This window comes from Nanorana parkeri, unplaced genomic scaffold, assembly GCF_000935625.1.
Source record: "Nanorana parkeri isolate BGI_ZX_2015 unplaced genomic scaffold, ASM93562v1 scaffold174, whole genome shotgun sequence".
In the NCBI taxonomy this organism is placed as follows: domain Eukaryota; kingdom Metazoa; phylum Chordata; class Amphibia; order Anura; family Dicroglossidae; genus Nanorana; species Nanorana parkeri.
The window spans coordinates 2,778,647-2,787,512 of NW_017306442.1; positions in this window are offsets into that span (position 1 = coordinate 2,778,647).

Consider the following 8,866-nt stretch of genomic DNA (forward strand, 5'->3'; position numbering starts at 1 on the left):
GCAGTGTGACTTTATTGGCTAACATATAACAAATAGGCACTGCAAAAATAATGACCAGTTCTTAACTGTATTTTGGAAAAGATCACATGCTTTACAATAAAATTGCTCTTTCAGCTTCTATGATTGTCTCAATACAGCAGAATATGTAATTCAGTTTCTAAACAATGCATACGCAAGTGGTACCGAGAGCTCTCAGAATGTTTGTGACACAAGGCCTACATACAAGAAGGTACCGGCTTCACTTTGTCACATGGAATCCAGAAAACTGGAAGCTGTCATACTGGTTAAAAATTTACCTAGATTATCATGAAAGGAAAATGTACAAAAGCGCCATTTAAACAAACTAAACTTGACCCTCACCTGTCCTTTGTAGGATGACCAGGGCATATCTCTAAGATGAGTAAACTCTCTCATTTCATTATCTTTTCCCCCCGAAAACACAGATACACTATTGTTTTCAGAAAAACAATATATATACATATTTGGAAAATTATTTCATTTGCCTTCATTACAAGGCAGACTATTTAAGTGCATCATTAATGTCTCCAACAGTAATTTTAAAGATATAAAAAAAATGTGCTTTGAAATGAATGCAGTTAGCTTCTGGCTTAATTGTAATCCATATAGTAAGACTTGTAATAATGTTATTAGTATAGATCCTGGCCATACAATGATAACTCTTTATGAATGCAGTCATTTTAAAAAGGTGTTTTCTGTGGCCATCTACAATAGCTGGCTAAAACTTTGTGTTTCAGCACTGCTTGGACATTAGAAGCAAAAGCCTGTCCTAAGAAATTAACTGCTAGCAACTGTTAAAAATGTTAAAAAAAGGAGTAGTATCTCAGACAGTACTCAATCTAGTCAAACACATTTGTAGTCATATTATAACAAAGATCAAATCATCTAACAGCTTCTAGATAAGAAAAACATCCTATCTACCATTCAAGTCATTCCATAAATCGGCTTTTGTCATCAGCATGTTAAGGGCCATCTATATTCATATCAACCCCCATATTCAAATCAGAAATAGCAACAGGCAACATCTTCACTTGTGAAAAAGGGTTGAAGAGTTAAAAGAACAATACAAAATTCCCACCACCCTCTCCACCTAGTTCTGTGAATTGTTTAGAAATTGATCTGAACAGTTGCCATATTTGCTTCATTGGCCAGTTTGCTGTGTGTAACTGTAAAATTGTGTCAGTAATTGTGCGATTCATCTAAAAGTATCGACTTTGCACTGTTTTATTATTGTACTTACACTACAGTATGGTCAGTGGCTATGGCAGGGTGGACATTAGATTTTAGCAAAAGTCAAGCAAACACTGTTTGCCTGATGTGTACGTATAGTACAACTAACAGTGATGAAGACAGTGAAATAATTTGAAACTGTTACAGGTGTATGAGCTGAGTTTTTACCTCCAATTTTATTTCCTCAAATTAAAAATATTAACCTCATTCCTATTTTTGTTTTTACTTACAACCTTTGGGGTTGTAAGTTTTTTTTAGTTAAAAACAGCATATACAGGATTCCAGGATAACTGCATTATACTGCTAAAACAAACAATTTAATTCAGGAAAAACAAATTTGGTTAAATATTATAGTGTTTCTATAAACCATATTTTTGTCAAGCCTAATCCTATGCTATTTTAGTCTCTGACCATGACTTCTCAGTCTCAAGGTACATAAATTGTACTTTTTATAGTACTTGGTGTTTATTAATTTGCTGAAAATTTAAAAATTAGAAATGTGTTCTACATTTTGTTTTAAAACTACTGGATTGTTTAAATGTTAGACATGAAAGCATTAATTTGCTTATAACTAGGCAAACAGATCTGCAGAACTACAGAAGAGTAATCACTTACCAAAACCTCTTTGGAAGTTCTTTTCCTATACAGAATTCAAATGTTGAAGGGAGAGGAACAGATCAGGATGCAGATATCCTATCCTGGAGTTGTATCCAGTCTAGTGAGGTATTGCCTGCTGGCTGTGTGCTGTATAAACCATGTGGAGCAGGATGTGTCTGTTTCAATCAAAGTGACAACTTAAAAACTCAGCCCTGGACTGTCCAATGGGAGCTTCCCAAGGCATGATTTGCTGACCAATACTGTACTGCACACCAAGTTATTTCAAATATTCTGCCCAAGCAAGTTTGAAGATCATTGAAAATATGTTTTATGAATATTGCATACATTTCTTTATATACTCAGTACAGCTAATATCATTTCATTAAATATTTTAAAACGCCTTTTATCTCCGCTCTTACAACTCCATTTACCAGCCATACCAAGACTGGGAGATCTTTCAATCACAAAATTAATTTGTCCTCTTTTTATTGAGGCACATATATCTTGTATTTTCCTCTTCCCAGTTTCATTCCTTTTATGTCCAGCTTTATCTATCCTTTGTGTACATTTCAACTTCCAACTGTGTATAAAACCTTATCATCTTCGTTGCATGTTGCTGAAGAAACCACCGCCTGGATCTCAGCTGGTGCTGGAAGTTGCACAACTAAAGGGAAGCAGACCAGAACACATAGATTTCAAGCTGTTCTAGAGCAGTGCTTCTTAAAGTGTGGGTCGCGACCCCATATGGGGTCCCGCAAGTGAACAGGGGGGTCGCGATCTGAGTCCCCGGCAAGTACCGCCATCAGGGGGGTATGGCCGGTACTTGTGTGAGGGGAGTGAGACACTTGTGTGAGGGGAGAGAGAGAGAGACACTGACTGGTGCTGGAGGGGAGGGTGGGGATGGAGAGAAGAGGAGAGAGACACTGACCGACGCTGGGGTCCCTTAAAAATGTCCTTGGCCAAAAAGGGGTCACGAGTGGAGAAAGTTTAAGAAGGCCTGTTCTAGAGCACGTGTCAAACACAAGTCCTGCGGGCCAAATCTGGCCCACCAGGCCATTTAATGTGGCCCTTGCACTCCTCCTGCAGCATAAAACTTTGAAACCGAAGCAGGTACTGTAAACCGGTGGTCCCCGGCAGGTCCTGGCAGCCGTCCTGTGAATCGCGGCACACGTTTACAGTGCCAGGCGAAAATCTCCTCCTGCTTCCTGTGCATCCATGCCAGCTGCAGCTGCCTAGACCGACCAGGATCCCTGGTGGGACCGCACAGCCCTCCTAAGACCGCGCACAGTCCAGCATAGACCTGCACAGCCCACATGAGAGTTAGCACAGCCCAGCATAGAACCCGCACAGCCACCTGAGAGTCCGCAAAGCCCAGTATAGACAGGAACCTGCGGGGAGAAGAACCTCGCAATTCAGGTATATGGAGGGCAGTTTGGGGGGTGGGGGGTTGGATAATGTGGCCATGTTTCATTAAACATGTTCTAAAAAATGGAGGCATTCTTTAATTATATTGTGGCAATATTACATTGAGGAGGTATGGCTGGAACAACTGGAAATACCGCAGTTCTCATAAGCTATTGGAAAGTTTGATGAATAGAGATGAACTTTTATTTTTAGGTTAAGACTGGCTTTCAAAAACAGTTGTATATGCTTTAGCAAGTTATTTTGGGTGGAAAGCACAGAGTAGATCCAGCAAGATGCTCTATGGCATGCCTATAGAGACTGTAAAAAATTGTGAGGGCTTTATAAAATCTGATTTTATTAACTTTTAAAATTTAAATGTATTTATTGTATTTCATTTTCTATACAAAGCCTAACTTTAGCCAATTGTTTTGTGCTTTTTAGCATGAGAAAGAGTTAACATTTCTGTCAGGTTTTTATTTTTAAATCGACAAATAGCCAGCATACCAGATCACAGTGCAGAATTTCACTAGAGTTCCATAAAAAACAGACTGACGTTATGTTTCAGACACAGAGGTCTACATTGTGGAGGTGTTCATTGTAAATAATTAACTCAAAAATGCCTCCCCAACCAACAGGCCACACATGCTATTTTTAATTTAAAAAAAAAAACAGGTAAAAAAGTACAAATCAGATGATACCTTACAATTACTGGAATCAGATTGGCAAGTGTTAAAACCTTCTTGTGGTGCACAGACCGTTAAGTGGAAACCCAAACAGGTGGCTCACATCATTTCTGTCTCAGCCTTTCAATAAGCAGCATGGTGTCAGGTGTCCTGGCAACCAAACGGAAAGGAAGATGCACAGTTTATATGGAAACTCTGTCCCAACATAATTAAGGGGAGCTGTGTCAAAAATGACACATTTGGGATAACAATCCTGGAAATTTAAGACAATATACTAGGTAGGGATAAAGCAGCCACAGCAACTTATAATGTGCAAACAACTGTCAACAAACATTAAGTAACTAATACTATACCAAATAATAATACCCACACCAAACAAAATGAGATAACAAGGATGAAAACACATAATGCAAATCAAGGAAGAAAGAGGGAAAAAGAAAACCAGGGAATCAACACTTGGGCAGAAAGCATGTAAGAGACAGGTTTGTGTTCAGGACATGTTTTATCACCACCCCTCTAAGGTAATGGACATAATAATGGGCATCCAAAAAGTCAATTGCCACAGGCTTGTCATGATTGAATTTATTTATGCAGGCAGTTATTCTTGAGTGCCACACAAATATGGCTCCAATCAGGGGCGCCCTGAGGCTGGGTGTCACCCGGGGGCGGTGACCGGGTAACACCCCGCCGTGACGCCATCACGCATGACGTTGCCACGTGCGTGATGACTTCATCGCGCATGCGCGGTGGTCTTATTGACGCCTGCCGACAGCCATCTTGGTGCTGGATGCCAGCAGAGAGAGGAGGGGACGTTCACCCGGCGGTATAAGGTATGCTGCTGGGTCCCCTCCTCTCTCCTGACACTGTCGGGCTCTCAGTCAGTGACCGAGTGTCCAAATTTTCATAGAGGGCGACACAAAATTGATTGTCAGTCATTTTGGTGTCACCCCTCCAATGGTGGCACCTGAGTGTGGGCCGCACCCCCCTTGTGACCCCACTGGCTCAGATGCTTCTGGAATTAACATTTAAATGAGCCTGTAGTCTTGCAGTTGTTTGCACAGTATAAGTTTCTTTGACTGCCATATCCCTACCCAGTAAGTTGCCTCACATTTCCAGGTTTTTTTCTCCCCAATGTGCCATTAAGGACAGAGTTCTCATTAATTCTAATAAGACAGATCTCCATTTTGTACTGTGCATGTACTGTGCATGTTCATGTTTCTTTCTGTTTGGTTGCCAGGTCACTTCAAACTATGCTGCTTATTGGACATCTGAGACAGAAATTACATCACCTGCATTAGCTGTTTACAGTCCGAGGAAAGCTTAGACGGCCTTGGCACATATGGTTAGTGCACCACAAGAACATTTCAACGCTCATGAACCTGGATTTTAGTAATCAGGAAATATATTTTGACTTTTACATTTTTACCTGATTTTCTTTGGTAAGCTCTGCAATTTACCGATGGCACCCTGGAAATGGCATGTATGACTTGTTAGTGGGTGAGGCACCTTTGAGTTCATTGTTTCGGTTAATACATGGGTGGACAAATTAATATGGAATTCGGGAGCCAGTCTGTCCAATCCAGGAGCCAGCAGGATTTTGTTTAGGAGCCAGCTCCATTGACAACTAGAGAAAACCATTGTATAACTTACCTTGTTATTCTGTATATTGCCTTGATAAAATAGGGGTTCTCCATGTCCTCTAAACATAGCAATGTTTACAATGAACACCTTCACAACAGAGACCTCTGTGTCTGGGAAACTTAACGTTAGTCTATTTTTTAAAGGAATCCAGTAAAATTCTGTAATTGAACCTGTTGTGCCGGCTATTGGTATATAATGTTATTTATAGTGGCACCATTTGCCAAGCACCTGCTATATGAGGCAGAGAGGGGAGTCTTTGTGCAGGACAGGTTGTCTGTGCCTCCATTGGAGAGGTTTTCCATCACCTCCTGTCCTGTGACAGAAAGCAAAAAGTGAAGGTTGTGGACATCATGGGGACAGAAAGGTTCAGACAACAATAAAAAACATTGTCAGATGTTCTAAACTATTTCTCAATCTAATAATTGTTTTGGAGTTTTTCCTGTGTCTGTTGGTGAGATTTCTCATCTCGTCCTACCCCGACAGCAAATGAGGGGAAATCTCTCCAATATGGACACAGACAGACAAAAAAACTTCACAGAGGTTCTAACCCTTCCAGTCTATCTAAAACAATTTACAAGATGTAGCTGGAGTTGGACTTTAATGTAAATTTATTACTGGCATTCTAAGATAGTAAATACAGCTGATTGGATTAAAAGCAATGAGTAGGTGATATTGAGGAATATATTTTGTTTGAAACTGCTTCCCACAGCAATCAATCATGTTTTATATTTCCTTCTGTGGATAAACTAGGAAAATAACCTGGTTGGTTGCTGTGGGAAACCATTCCACCTTTGCTCCAGTTTCTATAAATCAGCCCATTCTGTCAATCTGTAAAGCACATTTCTAAGGGCTAGAAGCTAAATGAGGATTATCCAAAGAAAAACAGAATGTAGAATTGCTAGTAATGGTCATGGTCTGGCAAGATCAGAATTTCACTCTTGAGAATGTCTAAAAAATAGCTACACTTGATAAATAAAACATATAAAGTCAAAAAGGGTACAAATAGTATAGAGTGACTTTGATCATATTCTGTTTTGACACATGATATTGGCAGGGAGACAAAAGTACATAGTGACCTAGTTGTAGAGAGACTTGTGTTCCATCAGCAGATGTCTCTAAACACCAGTGTTAATTTTGTCAACACTCTTTCAGTGACTAAAACTAAATAAAAACTAAGTTATGACAACTAAAACTATAACGCAAATATAATGACATTTTAGTCGACCAACTAAAACTAGACTAAAATGTTATAAGGGTGAGAAGATTTGGGAAGCGATCCAATCAGAACTAATCTCTTTGGATTTTCAGTTTCAGTTCCATCCTGAATGGACGGCTAATAGGTAATATGTGCAATGGCATTACAGACAGTATAGTTTTTCATTTTAATATTTTAGAGTTACACTTGTGCTGTGAAAGAATGAAGAATGTCATACAAGCAAGTCGTAATCAATGCATATCTAATTACTGATCCATTGTAGAAAATACTCAATGTTATTGTTTCTTTATCAGACTTGGTTTAATCTAATTTTAAGATAAATAAAGACATGTTATATATCACAACAGAGAAATCTGTGCCTTACTCCAGGAGTATATAATGAGATTGGAAATTTCAGAGAAATTCTTAAATTACTCTAACTAAATCCACTAGATTTAAATGGGATAAATCTACTATAAATTTAGTCTACTAAAATATTATGATATTTAGTTGACTAAATCTAGGCTAAAACTAAAACAATTCAGGTGACTAAAATATGACAAACTAAATGGCATTCTAGTCAAAAAAGACTATGACTAAAACTAAATCGAAATTTGTAGTCAAAATTAACACTGCTAAACACATATTGTGCCAGCATACTTAATGACTTTAAATAAAATTCAACCATTGACACAGCATTGTGAAACTGTCTGAAATTTCGTGTTAAAGGGCAGTATGATGCAACTGCCATTTGCTTTAGTCACAATCAATTGTATGAAAAAAAAAGCATCAATATTGGCAACTTTGGTAAAAGAAAGTTCATCCTTACAGTGGACATGAAAAGGCTCCCCAAAAGGAGAACAATACTGGGACCCATTTTATTATAATTATTTGGGTGAGGACTTTGCTGCATACAGACATTTTTGGTGTTGCCAGCATAAACCAACATGTGTCCATAGACAGAAGGACCTGATTATTACGGCTGAAATACTTACCTGGAAAAGACTGAACAAGGGTAAATTCAGCAGTGAAATTAGTAGCAAGGAAGGAAAAAAGTGCAACGTTACACTTATATACATAATAATACATAGGTCTATCTAGGTAACTGCCTGATTACTAATAGAGGACTTTCTAATGTGCACATTTTCACAGATCAGATGATGTTTGGAGGATGTATAGGTGACGTATATGAACTACTTTTAGAGATGGCCAAATACATTTTAAAGGTACCACGTCTATGTGCTTAATATTACGTAAACTGTATCTTACACATTTTTCTGCTTTGGATAGAGCGGGGAAGGGTTTGAAAACCTCTATCAATTGTAATTCCAGTAATAGCACTTCCCGATCTCAGCCAAGGTGACCTGGGTCCACACCTCCTAATTATTGAGTTTCAAAGAATCATTTACAATATTGATATTGTGATGGAGTGTGTTTAGAAAGGACTCAGATATATATACTTAATAAATATTTATTTAATTATAATAAAAAAATCCCATAGTTCAATATAAAACAATCCACTTGTAGTAACATTCATATAGTTCTCCAGATGTCAGTATACTGTCTCTAACGGCTATTGCTGATTCATATACTTAAAATCCATATTACAAAACTGACATCTGGAGAACTATATGAATGTTACTACAAGTGGATTGTTTTATATTGAACTATGGGATTTTTTTATTATAATTAAATAAATATTTATTAAGTATATATATCTGAGTCCTTTCTAAACACACTCCATCACAATAGCAATATTGTAAATGATTCTATGAAACTCTATCAATTGTAAATCATATCTATGTCCTGGCTAGAGAGATTAACCATCTCAACCTGTCCTGGTGACACTGGTTAGTAGTACTGAAAGTGAAAAGTCAATTGAACAAAAGGGACATATTCCCATGGAGAAACATGTCCCAGTAACATCTGTGTAAAAGAGGAATTCCCTCACTTTGGAGAGATTTCCTCTTACTTTCTAATGTGTCCATGGCAACCTTTCTCAATTGGGGTGCTGTCTGGATTATCAGGGGTACCGTCATCATGGGTGTTCTTTCACAGCATCATTTGTTGGGACTCTGATGGTGAAAGGTGGGAGGGA